We start from the raw sequence: 16,303 nt of genomic DNA on the forward strand, positions 1-16,303 counted from the left end.
GGTTTTTCCAGTAGTCATGTATGGATGTGAGAGTTGGACTATAAAGAAAGCTGAGCGCCGAAGAATTAATGCTTTCGAACTGTGGTGTTGGAGAAAACTCTTGAGAGTCCCTTGGACTGCAAGGAGATCCAACCAGTCCATCCTAAAGGAGATTAGACCTGGGTGTTCATTGGAAGGACTGATGTTGAAGCTGAAACTCCAATACTTTGGCCACCTGATGTGAAGAGCTGAGTCATTTGAAAAGAAGGGATGCTGGGAAAGATTGAAGGCAGGAGAAGGGAACAACAGAGGATGAGATGGTTGGATGGCATCACTGACTCAATGGACATAAGTTTGGGTAAACTCCGGGAGTTGGTAATGGACAGGGAGGCCTGATGTGCTGTGATTCATGGGGTTGCAAAGAGTCAGACACGACTGAGTGACTGAACTGAAGTGAATGTGCCCCAAGTCACTGAGACAGAACCATATCCAGACAGACGGGCTCCAGAGCTGGGGATTCCACCTGAATTCAAATACTATCCCCTTAAAAACTAACCGAGAATTTTAAGTAGAATTGGGCATTAAGGGAAAACTCTCTGGAGGTCATCCTGGCTAGGGCTGTGTGAGGAAAGCAGGCCTGCAGAGGCGACAGTGCGGCCGGAAGGACTTGGCTCCCTGCCCCAGATGCACACAGCTAGTAGTCTCAGTGGATCAGTGTGTCTGTCATACGGCTTGCCATCAGGTGACCCAGGTTCAAGTTCCTGGTCTGCTACAATTTCCCTGTGTGGCTTCGAGTGGTGGCTAATTTCTTACTGCACACTGAGGGGGAAGATTTGACTAGACAGGCCGACAGTTTTTCTCAACTTTATAATGCTGGAATTCCATGTATTACTTTCCCCAGAGGTATTTGTGATGTGGAATACAAGGCCTTTTCCTGATGTCTCAGGGAGGTGTTTTTTAGGTCAGTTGTCCCTTCCTAATGCCCTGTATTTGAGCATCTTGAGTTTCTGTCTACCCAAGGGCAGGCCTCTCCTGTGCTAGGCTGTGGAAATAGAAGGGTTAAATACCACTCCCTGCTCTGCTTCAGGCTGAAGGGTTCTAAGGACCGACTCTGGTTTCAGCTCTGCTGGCTGGCAGTTGTGACTCACTGTGATTAAGTAAACACTCGGGAACGGGCACCCCCAGACTTCTCCCGTCAGATTCATTACTAATTTTTTTTTTAATCCTTTGTTTGGATACAAGCTCCTTTGAGCTCATCTTTGGAATGGAAATGAAAGCATTACAGTGGAACAGGCAGAACAGGAATTGCTCATCAATTGAGGTACAACTAGAATATGGAATCCCTGGGCCTTGAGCCTGCGTTGTTTAGCCCTGGCTTACTGATCTCCTTGCCTCCCTGTCTTCTTCCCTCCCTGTCGTCTTCCCTCCCTCTCACTCGTGTGGTCTACCCTCCCTCGTTGACCCCGCAAGGTAGCCCCACTCCCCCAGGAGCCTCAGGAAAATGAGACAGCCCCACCCCCCCACCCCCGCAAGAAGTGACCATCCCTGGGGACAAGAAGTGAGTGAGTATGTGTGTGGACGGGGAGGAACAGGAGCTGGAATAGCGCTGCTGGGGCAATGACCGCAACAATATTTCTTCTTTGGTTCCTCCAATCAGATTGCACTTCAACCTCAGCTGTCGTTCCAGGTGAAGACTGTAGCTTAGATTTTAGCTTTCTCCCTATCTCTGTGGTCTGACGTCTTTTTTTGGGGGAAGGCCAAAGATTCATTCTACCTCTGGATTTCGTTCTCTTTGTGTCTCTTCACCTATCTGAAGCTCATCTTCCTCATCCACTCCCTACAAACTACAAGAAAACAAACAAATGAAAAAGCAAATAAGCGTCTCCTCCCTCACTTAACCGTCACTTTCTCTGCCTGTCCTTTTGCAGATTTCTTGAATGCATGAGTCTGGCCTAGCTGTCTTCACTTCATCATCTGCTGTTTATATCTCATTCTACAGGGCGGTGAACTGTCCTCATGGCCCCCCGTGACCTTCTCATCACTCAATCCCAAGACCTTTTTTTAGTCCTCATCCAATTTAACCTTTTGACAACATGTGACATGCCGGACAGCTGCGCTTTCTCTCCTCTTGGCTTCTGTGACCAATCTTTTTACTGCTTCACCTACCCCTCAGAAATAATCACCTCTTTCTCAGTCTCTCTTGCCACTTTTTCTTCCCTGGCATGGACACAACATATATGTGTACCTACACATGTGTGTTCGTTGCTCAGTTGTGTCCGACTCATTGCGACCCCATGGACTGTAGCCCACCAGGTTCCTCTGTCCATGGAGTTCTCCAGGCAAGAATACCATTCCCTTCCCCAGGGGATCTTCCTGACCCAGGGATTGAACTCAGATCTCCTCATTTGTAAGCAGGGAAGTACTGAGCCCCTGTCTTCTCCTGAAAAGAATTTAAACAGACTACAGACATATACACTTCATTAGAGTAGCAAAAAAGGGAATGAGATGGAAGTGGTGGGGAAGAGTACATTGTAGCCATAATAAATGAGGAATGCAAAACTTTATCCAAATGTACTATAAGAACATTAGTCTACTCAACAAATCTGATTGTGTGACTCTCCCATCAAAAAGTCCGTGAGTACTCGTTATTGCTCAACTCCTTAGCCTAGCCTTTTATTTGTTTATTTATTTGGCTGCCTTGGGTCTTAGTTACGACACACCGCAGGATCTTCGTTGTGGCCCACAGGCTCTCCAGTGGTGGTGTGAGGGCTCCAGAGGGTTTGGGCTTCGGTGGTTGTGGCATGCAGGCTTATTGCTCCACAGCATGTGGGATCTTAGCTCCCCTGATCAGGGATTGAACCCACATCCCTTGCATTGCAAGGCAGATTCTTAACCACTGGACCACCAGGGAAGTCCCCACAGCCTTTCATACTTGAATCCTCGCTTGCTTTTCCAGCTCATTTACTACTCTTGGACCTTGGTACAGCTGATTCCTCTGCTTAGAATATACTATGCTCAACAAACAGAAAAAGAGCAACCCTAAACCAACTAAATGAAAAGATACTAAACTTCATTAATCATCATGGAAATATAAATTACAGCCGCAATGTGGCTTAAAAAGACAATGGAAAGTTCCAAATCAAGCCTAGTGAAAATGCAGAGCAAAATGAATTCTCCTAAACTGCTGATAGAAGTGTAAATTGGTACAATTATTTTGGTAAATTGTTTGTCAGTGTTTACTAAACCTGAGCATATGCATACAAAAACTAAAATTGTTTCTGAGGATAAGCATTTCTATGTGTGGACCATCACATAGAATACGTGCGTGTCTTTCCTTACCAAGGCTCAGTTTCTCCCTGGACCATCTGCTGTTTAAAAAGCACAAAACAAATATTAATACAATACGGTGGAATGAAACTTGACAAAAAACTTTCTGGAAGCTACATTGTGAAGTAAATTTCAACTCTCTGCTTTGTTTCCATTTACTTCAAATGGTGAATTATTTTAAAAGAGATTTAATGTTTTCTTAATCATGTACCACAAAACAAAAGACTTTGGAAAGCATATTTAACAAGCTAATAAATCTCTGAAAAGGTTTTATTCCATAAAAAAGAATATACCGGGCTCTCTCCCTCTCCCTCACATTGTCCACTCAACAAACATCGACTCATGGTTAAAGACGGTTCCAACATCACCTCTTCTGTGAAGCCTCCCCCAGCAACTCCTGTGATAACTTATTACTCCTTTTTGGTAGCAAATAAACTTCCACAAGCTTCAGTTTCTGCATCTGGACGATGGGAATGATAATGGAACCTACTTCATTGTAAGGATTAAATGAGACACACATGAAAAGTGCTTAACACGCACCCTGGCATATTGTGCGCCTTTACTAGATGTTAACAAGTAGGTATTTTACCCTTTGTATAAGTGGAGAAGACATAGCCAAGAAGACTAGGCTATTTTCTTAAGCTAATTAGGACCCAAGGATAGAGTTTAGAATAAGCCCCTGATTCCTCTTGCCTGGGCCATAGACTATTCAATCCTTGCCCACAAAGTCTTGAAACGTTGCTCTTCGTCAGTACCTGGCTGTTCCTCTCTGGAAAATCTCTCCTACCCTGAATGTCAGACTCTTCAAGTTTAGCACTACTAGGGTTCATGACTTTATCTGGGTAAGTGTGAGTAGGATCGCTGTTTAGTTCTAATCTAGTTGCCTCGGTCTTGCTGAGATCATTGTCTCTGCAATTCACTGCTAAAACAGTCTGGTCTCAGGGTGCAATGGGATTGTCAAATGGATTCAGAAGGCATCCCAGTGCCAGTGGTTAGCCAGGTACAGGGGCCACCAGACCCAGCCGCACAAGTCATTTGCTGGCCCTGGTGCCAAGAAAGCCTGGATGACCTAATGTCTGGCTCGGCTGCTGGGGGTGGGTTCTCAAGGGCCACCTCCTCAGCAGCCCTCTGACTGTGGGCACTCGGCAGTGCCTGTACACTTATGCTTGTGTGTGCTTGGTTGTGTCTCTCTGTGTGTAACTATCCCTAGGACTCAGGGACTTTATGGGTTCCCCTAGAGGAATCTCATAATAATTAAACCAATACTAAGTGGAAGTTGGTATCCATGCATATCCAGAGAGAGGAAATAGGAGGCTCCGGGAGGCCAACTGGCTCACCCAGAGTCACTTGAATTTTAAATGATGTTCATAAGTGGTCTGCCTCACCTTGATCCCAGGCTGTTTCTGGCATGCTTTATACCCCTTTCAGAAAAGCAGAACACACGAGGGTTCTTGGGTAACCACATGAGACACCCTCCTGTATCGCTACCTTCCTTCCCACGGCTCCAGGGCTAGCCTGCCCTTGCAGTGGGCTCCCAGGGAACATTCTTGGAGTGACCTGTATGTGAGGTACCCTGAGGAAGGGGGATCACAGGCCTTGGAAAGCAGGAATTGCATATTACAGTTGGAAGGGTGGGCTTAGTGAGCATGTGGGGAGTGGCTTGCTGGTGCTGAGAGGCTGCGAGCCAGCTCTGGGATCTTAGGCAGCTTTCTCCCCATTTGCCCATTTTGGGAGAGATGACTTTACGGTTCCCTTCTTTAATGAGAGCTTTTCATATGGTATTGAGTCTCCCCCTTGAGACAAGCATTATTAAAAACTTACTGTGAGCACACAGTAGCTTACATGTGTGTGGAGCTTCATCAATACTTTCCATTGCTTGTTTGCATTTGGAAGTGCATTATAGCTTATTTTACACAGCACAGTTTTTCTTGTCATATTACATGGTGACTGAGTAATGAATTTTTCTGTCACCTTGTGGCAGAACCCCTATCACTTTGAAAGCAAAAATTTTACCACCTATGGGTCTCAAGGAGCAAAACAGGTGGTATCCACCAAGGGGACAGGCAAGGACAGGCCTGAAGAGGGGCGTGTGGTGAGCAGGCACTGAAGACTCCAAGGGGTCACAGTCAGACAGCCCAGAGAACCAGTGCAAGCAGGTGGCCTGCACGTGGGTCTGGTCAGGACCACACAGCATTTTAAAGAAAGTAGAAATTGCTGCTAAAATTGAAAATTAGGATATTCCACATTAAACGTCAGTGCTTTGGGGTTCTGTTGAAAATTAGGAAGGGGATATCCCTGTATTCCTACTTGGCCATCTTTTGTCAGATGCTCCTTCGTTGGGGGTGGGGGGGTCACACTGTCCAGTCCATCCCAGGGCCTGCTCCTCACGCTTCCCTCTTTTCTGTCACTTGCATTTGTGAGCATGTTACCCTAGTATTCAACTTCCCTGGTGGCACAGACGGTAAAGCGTCTGTCTACAATGCGGGAGACCCAGGTTCGAGCCCTGGGTTGGGAAGATCCCCTGGAGAAGGAAATGGCAACCCACTCCAGTACTATTGCCTGGAAAATCCCATGGACGGAGGAGCCTGGTAGGCTACAGTCTAAGGGGTTGCAAGGAGTCGGACAAGACTGAGCAATTTCACTTACCCTAGTGTTCAGCCCACTGTGTCCACTTCTGCAGGAACGGAGTCATAATCAACAAACTTATGGACAATTAAAGTTCCTAAATGTGACTGCAATCTAACCCAAAATTAATTGTACCACAAAGGAGCTACCAAAAGATGTGAGATTTTGTTCATATCGGTGGATCTTATTTTCCAGAATTGACTATGAAATCAGGCCCTCTATGCTGGGATCATGTTCTGTGTTCTAAGCATTTTAACTGCCACAACCACCACCTGCATGAGGTAGCTACCAATAGTCCCCTTTCATCATGGAGAAACTGAGGCACATAGAGGTGAAGCGACTTGCTCTGTGTCCAGGGAATGGCAGGACTGGGATGGAAGCCATAGGCAGTCCTACTCCAGAGAGTACCCTCCCACCTAACCCCCAGCCCTGCCCCCAGCCACCTCATGTCATGAGAGCCTGCCAGTCATCGTTGCCTCGAGAAGGGAGCAAGTGAGATCATGTGTGGTAAATTGCATCGTGCTCTATAAATGTTAGCTGTTACTAGTAATTACTCTAACCTGCAGGTCAGGAGTCAAGCCATCAGCCTGTGGTGGAGGTTGTGAGTTTGTCAGTCTCTCTCCAGCTCTGACTCTGGTGGCCTCTAGATGGGGAGGGGTTGTCACTAGCACTGATTCTTGACATTCCAACATGATGTGAACAAAGAATCATTTAGACAACACAGCAGGGTGGTAGCTGAGGTGTGGGGCCAGTTTTCAAAGGCACAGAATAGTTTATTTCAACACTCCCTCCTCTCACCGTGGAGTTAAACCCACCCACGGCCTCTGCTCCTGTTGGGAGGTCCAGGCTTACTCCGTACTAGGGAGAACCAAACGGTCTGTCACCCTCTCTCTGGGCAGTTTCCGAGACATTCGTGTGCAAGGCACACAGTTTGTAGACTGCATGCAGTTGCTGACCAAAGGAGTAAGCAAGCATACAAAGGTGCCGCCTGAGTCCCCCTGGTTTGTCAGCCCAATTGGTCTTCCTAGATGTACATCATTTTCAGCTCATATGCGGGCACCATGTAGGCTAGAGGGGCCCTGGTTTTGTAACGTAAAAAGACAGGTGGCAGACTCCTTTGCTGCCCGGGAGCTCAACCTCTTATCTCCAGCTCCCAATTCTCCTCTTTGTCTGGGCCCCTGAGTCCCCTCCCTGGCAGGCTCATCCCTTGCATGGCTCCCCATCTCCTGCCCTCCCCCATCTAATCATAGACAAGGTGATCCAGGGCCAACTCCCAAGGTCCAAGGTCGGAACCCCATTTCCTTCACCTCTGGCCTCTGTTCCTGGGTTCCTTTTTGGGTAACCTCCTAGGACTCCTGCTTATAACTTCTAATTCCACAGTCCCAAGACTGGAGACTTCTCTTAAATCTGAAGCTTAGCCACAGATTCCTGGCTGTGGACAGCCTGTCTGACCAGACTTCCAGATGTGGCTCCATTGATATTGCCTGCACCCCACACACCTGTGAGGCTACCCTCTGCTTGCGTCTACATGATTCACAGTCTGCTTCCACCAGAGCTGGGGACTCCCCTTGACAGTGACACTGGACCTCATCTGCCTGGCTGAGCATGAGGGATCAGGTTGGGCCAAAGGGTCACTTCCCGCAGCACGCGTACCACCCCAGCAGTGAAGTTGTGCTGGTTCGGACCCTCCCTGCAGGACTGATCTGTGAGTAAATAAAGTGCCACGTTCAGACAAGTCCAGAGTGATGACCCAGCAGAGCAATGGTTCTTTACCTGTGTCTTCCCAGTGCCCTGAGGGATCCGCACATGGCACCAGCTCACAGGAAGTTCTCAGTAAATAGTTACTAAACCATTTTGGCTGCAGATACTGTAGCCATTCTTACCTGGAAGATGATTCAGAATTTCTGTGGGTGGGTGTGGTGGTGGTTGGAGGGATTTAGAAATTCTCCCCTCTTCCTGCTGAGAAGCACAAATACCCCTATGTCCCCTTAGAGGCATGTCCTCTTGGAATCACTGCACTAGCGTTTCCTTGGTGACTTTAGCACCAGGGTGACAAGCTCTAGATATGAGAAGGGGTAATTCCTCTGTTTCCAACTTGCTGCTTTCTCCAGTACCATATGCTTTTATTCTTATCAGCTTGGTTCCTTGCCTTTGGTCAGCAGATGATTTTGGAGGACTGAGGGGTTTGTACCCTGAATTTGCCACAAGCTTGGGCTGGTTCTTAAGCCCTCAACACTGAGCTGAATTGGATTAGAGATTCAGCATCCCTCAACTTCCTTGCCTCAGACCCAAGCTGGCCTAGGAACTGAAGGGCAGTGGTCTTCAGAAGGGTGCCCTATTCCACTCTGCCAGAGGCTTGTGGAAGCCCCCCTGAGATGTAATGACCTCAGTCTCCAACTAAGGAGTGCCCAGTGCCAGCCAGTGGGACAAGAAGTCAAGCTTGGGATGTCAGGGGTGCTGGCTCTAACACCTTCTAGGCCCTCCCCTTACCCACAGGGGTAGACAGAATCAGGACACATTATCCCTGTTAATGCGCTGGTCTGGGAAGTGACAGGGCACGTAAGAGGTTCAACCCAGAAGAGAAGCCAGAAATCCTACTGCCCAGCGGCGCCCCTCTCCAAGGCTTTAAAGGGGCCGCTCTGGGGCTTCTTCCGTAGTTGGGCTTTCTCCGGTGACCTCAGTGCTTCAGGGTTGTGCAAGTCTCTCTGCTTCCTCCCACCCACATCCTACCCTGACTCATGGCCACGTGATTGGGCAACCAGTTTTTGGAGACTGACCTTGGCAAGAGGAGCAGTGAGATGTGACTCAGGGCTGACTGGGAGCAGCGCCCATCAGGTGCTCACCCAGGAGGGTGTATGCATGAAATAAGAGATGTAGATGGTGTTTTCTTTTCCCTCTTACTCCTCTGATCCACCCCTCACCCACCTTCTGGAACCCAGGGCCACACATTGCTGCCCCCTTCTCCCCAGTGGTCAAATCTTCTGCCTAGTCCCCACCTGGGGCTGAAAACCGTGTGTCCAGCTCTCCTCTTCCCAACTTCCTCACTTGGCCCCACCCTTCCTTACGCTTTCTCTGTGCATCTCACCTCTTTCCAAGCCCTTCCTCTGCATACCGCATATCCTTCCATGTCTTCCTTACACGTCTCCTCTTGGCCTACTCATAGGCACGTGGGCACACACTTTTCTGGTGTCCTGATTATCAGTATTTCCTCTCAGGTAGCCATTGGGTTGAAAGGGCACTGACGAACTAGGTCACTCTACCTGGGGAAGAAAATCATTGTTGTGTATTGCTATCATTCCCAGTAACATCTGCATCCGCTGACTGTAAGAGCCGAGAAAGCTCTACGGAAGTAGGGTCTCCTTCACTGTCGATAGGTCAGTTGGGAGAAAGTCTGCAGCTAGAGGAGTCTTCCTCTCTTCACTATCAAATCAGGCTTTGCATCAAGAGAATTACCCAGATTGCCTAGAGAATTACCCAGATTCCCTGTACTCGGGCTCATCTCTCTAGGCTTCTGAAACCCTGAGCTCAGAAATGCGTGTGTTCAAACAGGGTGCTATTGCAATACTGGCTAATGTGTGTTTGAGGTCTGGTACAATTCTCAGCATATTCTCCCATCTGTTGAAACTGGTGTATGTCCAACTTTGTCGTTTCAGTCAGATGCTCTCAATCTGACTGTTTAACAGATTGTGAGTGAGAAAGAAAAACGAAAGGGAAAAACAACACTTTTCTGTAAACATAATAATATTTTAACATGAAGTTGAGTAAGAAAGGGCTATAACACATTAAACGAGTATATAAATTAAATGTCCCAGAGAATCTGGTAATTTCTTAGGAATGAACTAAATTATTACTCTATCATGAACTGTGAATGTAATAGTGTTGCAGATAGAAAAACTGGAAATGTTTTTCTGGAATGTTTGATATACACAAATGATCCGAACACATGTACCTAACTGTGTTACTAATATGATAGAAACACCAAAGAATTGCTAATATGTAATTTTTAGAACTGTTCTGCTTCCATTTTATTTGGCAAAAAAAAAAAAAATCAAGATTTTGTCAAAGGGTGACTCATACTGGAAGATTCCTGAATAGGATCTGAATATGGAACTATGGCTGGGGTGCCTGAAGGCAGTGTGGGGCCTAGCACCTGGATGAAGCAGTGCCTGTGAACCCCAGCCAAGAGTTCAGCTCAGTCTGTGCAGCAGGTTGTCAGTTTGGAGTTTTGTCGACATTTGTAATCTGATGTTTGGAAAACTCAGAGACAATCATGCAAGACACAGAGAAGCCTGGAAACTACCCAGCTCAAGTTGTTGGGCCTCAGTTGTCCAACTGCAGGGCCCAGTGTATTTTCTGGGCCATTTTGTTGCTTGAACTGGGATGTTAGAGGCAGTCAGTATATGGATAAGACTGCAGATTTTGGAGTCTTGCTTGGAATCATCTTCTTATGTCTATACTCACTATCTGTGTGAACTTGGGCAGGTAACTTAAGCATTCTGATCTGGATTTCCTTACTTGTGCAGCAAGATAATAATGGTGCTATGAGGAGGAAAGGAATTAATATCAATAAAAGAGTACCCAGCGTCTAGCAGGCACTTAACAAGCATTAGCTTTTTAAATTACTTTTACTACTTAAAAAAAGGTCTCAGAAATCACACTGGACTGCTAGCAAAGTCTGTAACTGTGATATGATAATATGAGCTTTATTATTATTCTCATTCTTCTTCATATTTGGTGGTAAAAAAAAGTCTGGAGGTATGAAGTCCAAAATTGGTAAGTGGAACCCATGATAGTCACTCTGTCCATCTGCTCTGCCATCCACAGCGGATGGCTTCCATCTCTGTGTTGTTCATGGTCTAGTGGAGCTGCTGAAGATCCAGCCATCACATTAATGTTCCAGGAAGGAAGCAGAAGGAAGTGTGGAAGAAGGAAAGGAGAGAAGCAATCTCTAGCTGCCTGTTTCCCTTTAGCTTTTTTTTTCTGTGCACTGCAAGGACTGATGCTTAAGCTGAAGCTCCAGTACTTTGGCCACTTGATGCAAAGAGCTGACTCACTGGAAAAGACCCTGATGCTGGGAAAGATTGAAGGCAGGAGGAGAAGGGGACGACGGAGGATGAGATGGTTGGATGGCATCACCGACTCAGTGGACATAAGTTTGAGCAAATTCCCGGAGATAGTGAAGGCAGGGAAGCCTGGTTTGCTGCAGTGCGTGGGGTCACAAGAAGTCAGACATGAATGAGGGACTGAACAAAACTGCCTCCACAACAGCTTCCACTCCCATTTCCTTAGCTAAAATAGTGTCACATAGCCACATGGTTTTAAAGAGGCTAAAAACATAGTCATTCTAAATAATTAAAGTAGGGTTGCTTTACCCAGGAAGAAGAGGAGGGTCATACTGGTTGTGTAGACAAACAGTAGTTGTTGCCTGGTTATATCCAACACAATAATGTTGTACTTTTAGACAGTCTTGATTAGTTATCTTCATATGTTGAGAATTTGGAAAAATGCTGAGATGAAACGTATCTGCAGATACATGAAGGCCACTGATGAAACCGTCCTCAGGTGCAGAAATTAATAGGGCTCTTCAATACTTTATGAATTCTCTTGACAATTGATCTGCTCTGTTTGGTAAATGTTAAAAACAACAACTGAGGGGAATTTTGGATTAACAGCCCCAGTACAGCATCCCTCGCCTTTTCAATAAAGCGTGAAGCCATGGCAAGAAGTCATGATGGGAAAGCTTATATCCACCCCAGAGATGAAATCTAATGGGCAGCACAAACCTAAAATTTCAAAGGAATCTTTAACATAGACATTAGACAAATGAAGGTTAAGACAAATCTTCGTGTCATTTGGACCGTGAAACAGCAGAGGTGAAAACCATAACCTCTTGACTCAAAGACCCAGCTGGCCCTCAACTGTGGGGTTACTGTGAGGCAATGGTGGTTGATTCTCTTCCTCTCTCCTTGTTGTCTGTCTGCGTGTATTTAAAGACAGCATCACCTCAGAAGTTAACTAGCAGTTGGTAGTGGGATTGTGTGTGTGTGTGTGTTGGGACACACTGGGGTGAGGGGCTGCCGTAGTGTCTGCATCCAGGGGGATATAACCCTGACAAGTAGCAAGCTATTAGAGTTGGCATTGACAGAAAGAACTCTTTTGGAACCAATCAGAATTGTTGGAACCAATTCTTGTAGCTTCTTAAGAATCATATTGGTTGGAGTGTGCTAGGTTTACATGGATGAATACCCACTGGAAATCAGAACTGGGCCAGATGTTATGTACGCCAACATGTCACTCATCCATGGAGTTTGACCTTCACACAAATCGAAATGGAGCCAGGGAAAATCTACACACATTTTCTGTTGTTAAATACCAAGTTTAAATTGCATTTACCTTTAAAAATGATTTAAATATGACTGAGAGACAAGATGGCATCAACACTCTGGAGCCAGACTGTCTGTGTTCAAATCCTGATCCAGCATTTTGACCTTGGGCAAATTACCTAACCTTGGTGTCTCAGCATTCACATCTATAAAAGGAGGTTAGCAACGTTTCTTTCTTCACTGTTGTTGTGAGGATTGCATGAGTCAATATATGAGAAATGTTTAAGACAGTACATAGTAAGCACTCAATAAATGTGACCTATATTATAATGATGAAGGTTATGATTAAAGAGAAAAAGAATTTAGTATAGAACTTGTAAATAAATTACAGCCAAGGGAAACAAGGGAAACAAGAGAAACAAGGGAAACAAGGGAAAGGATATAGCTGGCTGAAGCTTCAGAGGTCAAAGATATCTTCAGAAATAATGTACTGCAGGCTCTAAAAGAAAATTTCAGGAAGCTCTTTAGTATCTTCAGCAGGGTGAAAAAAGATGTGGACTTTACAAAACAGGACAGAAACCCACAACGAGAGATAACAAAATTGTAAAATGTATGTTGAGCCAATGAGCAGAACTGATGACCTAGAAGATGAAAGCAGGAATTTGTGAAGAAAAAGCTTGAGGAATTCTTCCAGAACACAGAGGAAAATATAAAAAAATGATGTAGGAGAATATGATGGCTGTAGGGAATAGAAATTTGAGACATGACCTAAAAACAATTGACTCTGAAGCAGAAAACAGAACAAATGGGACAGAATACTTCACTATGAAGTAAAAGAGTATCTTCTGACTGCCAGAAAGAGAGATCTCTGTGTTGATTAAAACAATTTTCTCCTGCTATACCAAATCAATGATAAGAGACTTACAATTAGGTGCACACCAGAAAAATTTTCAAAGCATCCAGGACGAGGAGGTATGCTTAAAAATTGGACTGGCTATACACATCACCTTTGTAGTACTAAACACTTAGACAAAAGCATGGAAGTTTGTCAGTGATGTTATTATCTATCCAGAAAATTAAATTCTGTTCATACAGAAGTTGCAGAAAAAATTTTCCAGAATTTATAACCGAGTTTAGCACCATGATCATCTTTTAAACTACTTTGCACAAATAACAATTTCTTGTTTTCCAGCAATAAGCAGTTTACCGGAGTGCTTGCCTGTCCTGGAGTGGGTGGCTAGGAGGCTGAGTGATATCTTTCCATCTCACAGGACTATAGAACAAGGCCTGGCTTCCAGAACAACCAAAAGGAAGTCTGACGAACACACCTCCCTTTAGGCTGAGAACTCTAAGGGGTGTCTGTACCCTAGAGTAAGATTGAACGAGGCATAAATAGGCTTTCAGGGGGATTGCAACTGAGCCTGAAGTATTCAGTTACTGAAATTGGGTCAGGGTGATTCCAGGTTACTAGTGCTTCTCCAGGCACAAGGCGAAAGGAAACTCATTCCAGGGAAAGAGATAACTAAAGGTTTAATTCACTAAAAAGATGTAACAATGCTAAATATGTATGCATTTAATTTTATAAAATATTCTTAGTGGGATAATAATAAAAATACTATATGTACATCCAATGTTGTACAATGCAGATAGCTGTGCCTAGAGAAAATTTATATATAAATATATATAAATAACATATAATGTACATAATTACACAGATATTTATAACATAATATCCCTGGTGTCTCAGATGGTAAAGAATTTGCCTGTAATGTAGGAGACCTGGGTTAGATCCCTGGGTTGGGAAGATCCCCTGGAGAAGGGACTGGCTACCTACTCCAGTATTCTTGCCTGGAGAATCCCATGGACAGAGGAGCCTGGTGAGCTATAGTCCATGGAATCACAAAGAGTCAGATATGACTGAGGAACTAACACTTTCATTATATTTATGTAAATTTATGTATTTAACATAAATAAATGTATGAACAAATATATAATAAATACATATTAATATAAAATTAAATAATATAGCACATACAATTATATATGTTTATGTAAACAAGAATAATGTGGGAGAAACTATTGTCAATATTTATTAAAAACTATAGTAATGAAGATTTTGTGGAATTGACTCAGAAAGAACAAATATATCAACGGATATAAAGCCTTGATTATGTCAAATGGGGCATTGTGTAGGAGTAAGAAAAGGAAAGTTTTTTCATGGAATATTCTAGGATATTGGAATACCCATTAGGAAAAAGATGAAAATTAATTTCAGTCTCACACATACACAAAAATAAAATTCAGGAAAACTGTCATTTTGAAGAAAGACATAACAATAAAAAAACAGTATAAAACAATGTCTTCATGATCTCAGGATGAAGAATGACTTCTTAAATAGAACATAAATACTAACCATAAAGGAAAATTTTCATGTATATGAATACATTAAAAGAAAAACTTCTGTTCATCAAAAATGACGTTAAGAAAATTAAAAAAATCAATAGAGGGAGAATATGCAACACATATGACTAACAAAGGGCTTATATTGCTTTGAATATATGTAGGATATAAAACAGTACATATAAAGATCCAAGGTTTATAGGATCTTCGGGTATGTATAGCTTCAACTTATATCTCAAATTCTTAAGAGATATAAGTTTAGATAGAGTGCTGCTGCTACTGCTAAGTCACTTCAGTCGTGTCCGACTCTGTGTGACCTCATAGATGGCAGCCCACCAGGCTCCCCCGTCCCTGGGATTCTCCAGGCAAGAACACTGGAGTGGGTTGCCATTTCCTTCTCCAATGCATGAAAGTGAAAAGTGAAAGTGAAGTCGCTCAGTCGAGTCTGACTCAGCGACCCCATGGACTGCAGCCTACCAGGCTCCTCCATCCATGGGATTTTCCAGGCAAGAGTACTGGAGTGGCGTGCCACTGCCTTCTCCTTAGATAGAATAAGTTATCTAAAATAAGTGCTAACAGTTATCTAAAATAAGTACCCCCAAAAAACAATAGCTGGAGTAAAAATTACTAGGAAGAGGGCTACATTGTAAACCAAGGTTAGTTAGAAATCCCGAGATTAGGGGGGAAGCAACTAGAAAAGACCTGATAGGCAATGAAGAGGAGATGATAGTGGCAGAGCATGAGATAAGAATGAAGAAATAGTACCGTGTTAAGGAAATGAAGATTAAAAAGAAGTAAAGAGAAAAAAGCAGATGTAGAAAACAAAGGAGATCAAACGTAGGCAGAATTGATTTCCCTGCAAAAGAAAATCAAAACAAAGAAAAATATTTAAAATATAATAGAAGAAAAACAGTTGGTTTATTTCTTTTTTTAAATTGAACTATAGTTGATGTACAATATTACATGTTACAGGTGTAAAATATAGTGATTCACAATTTTTAAAGGTTATATTCCATTTATAATTAATATAAAATATTGATTATATTCTGTTTTACAATATACTTTTGAGCTTATTTTATACATAATAGTTTTTATAAATCCTTTTAATCCTCTACCACTATAATGCCCCTCTCCCCTCTCTCCAGTAACCACTAGTTTGTTTTCTATACCAAATAGGTGGTTTCTAATGAAATTAAATATACCCTTACTTATGACACAGCAATTCTATCCACTCCTAGGTATTTACCAGAATAAATGAGAACATATGTCCACATAAAGGCCTGTGTATGAATGCTCATAACAGATATAGGGGCTTGACAAAATAATAATATATTTCATTCAAAGAATAGATTTAAAGATAATAAGGTTTTCAAAGTGATAATGGAGCAACTTTAACCATTAGCATTTTAAACATATTTTAAAACTACATTTTTCTAAAACAATATGATACTGTTTTAGGAATAGGTCAGTAGATTACTAGAACTAAATAGACAATCTAATCACACTAGGACCACAGCCTTGTCTAACTCAGTGAAACTAAGCCATGCCCTGTGGGGCCACCCAAGACGGGCGGGTCATGGTGGAGAGGTCTGACAGAATGTGGTCCACTGGAGAAGGGAATGGCAAACCACTTCAGTAGTCTTGCCTTG

The sequence above is a fragment of the Capricornis sumatraensis genome, chromosome 1, assembly GCF_032405125.1.
Source record: "Capricornis sumatraensis isolate serow.1 chromosome 1, serow.2, whole genome shotgun sequence".
Classification (NCBI taxonomy): domain Eukaryota; kingdom Metazoa; phylum Chordata; class Mammalia; order Artiodactyla; family Bovidae; genus Capricornis; species Capricornis sumatraensis.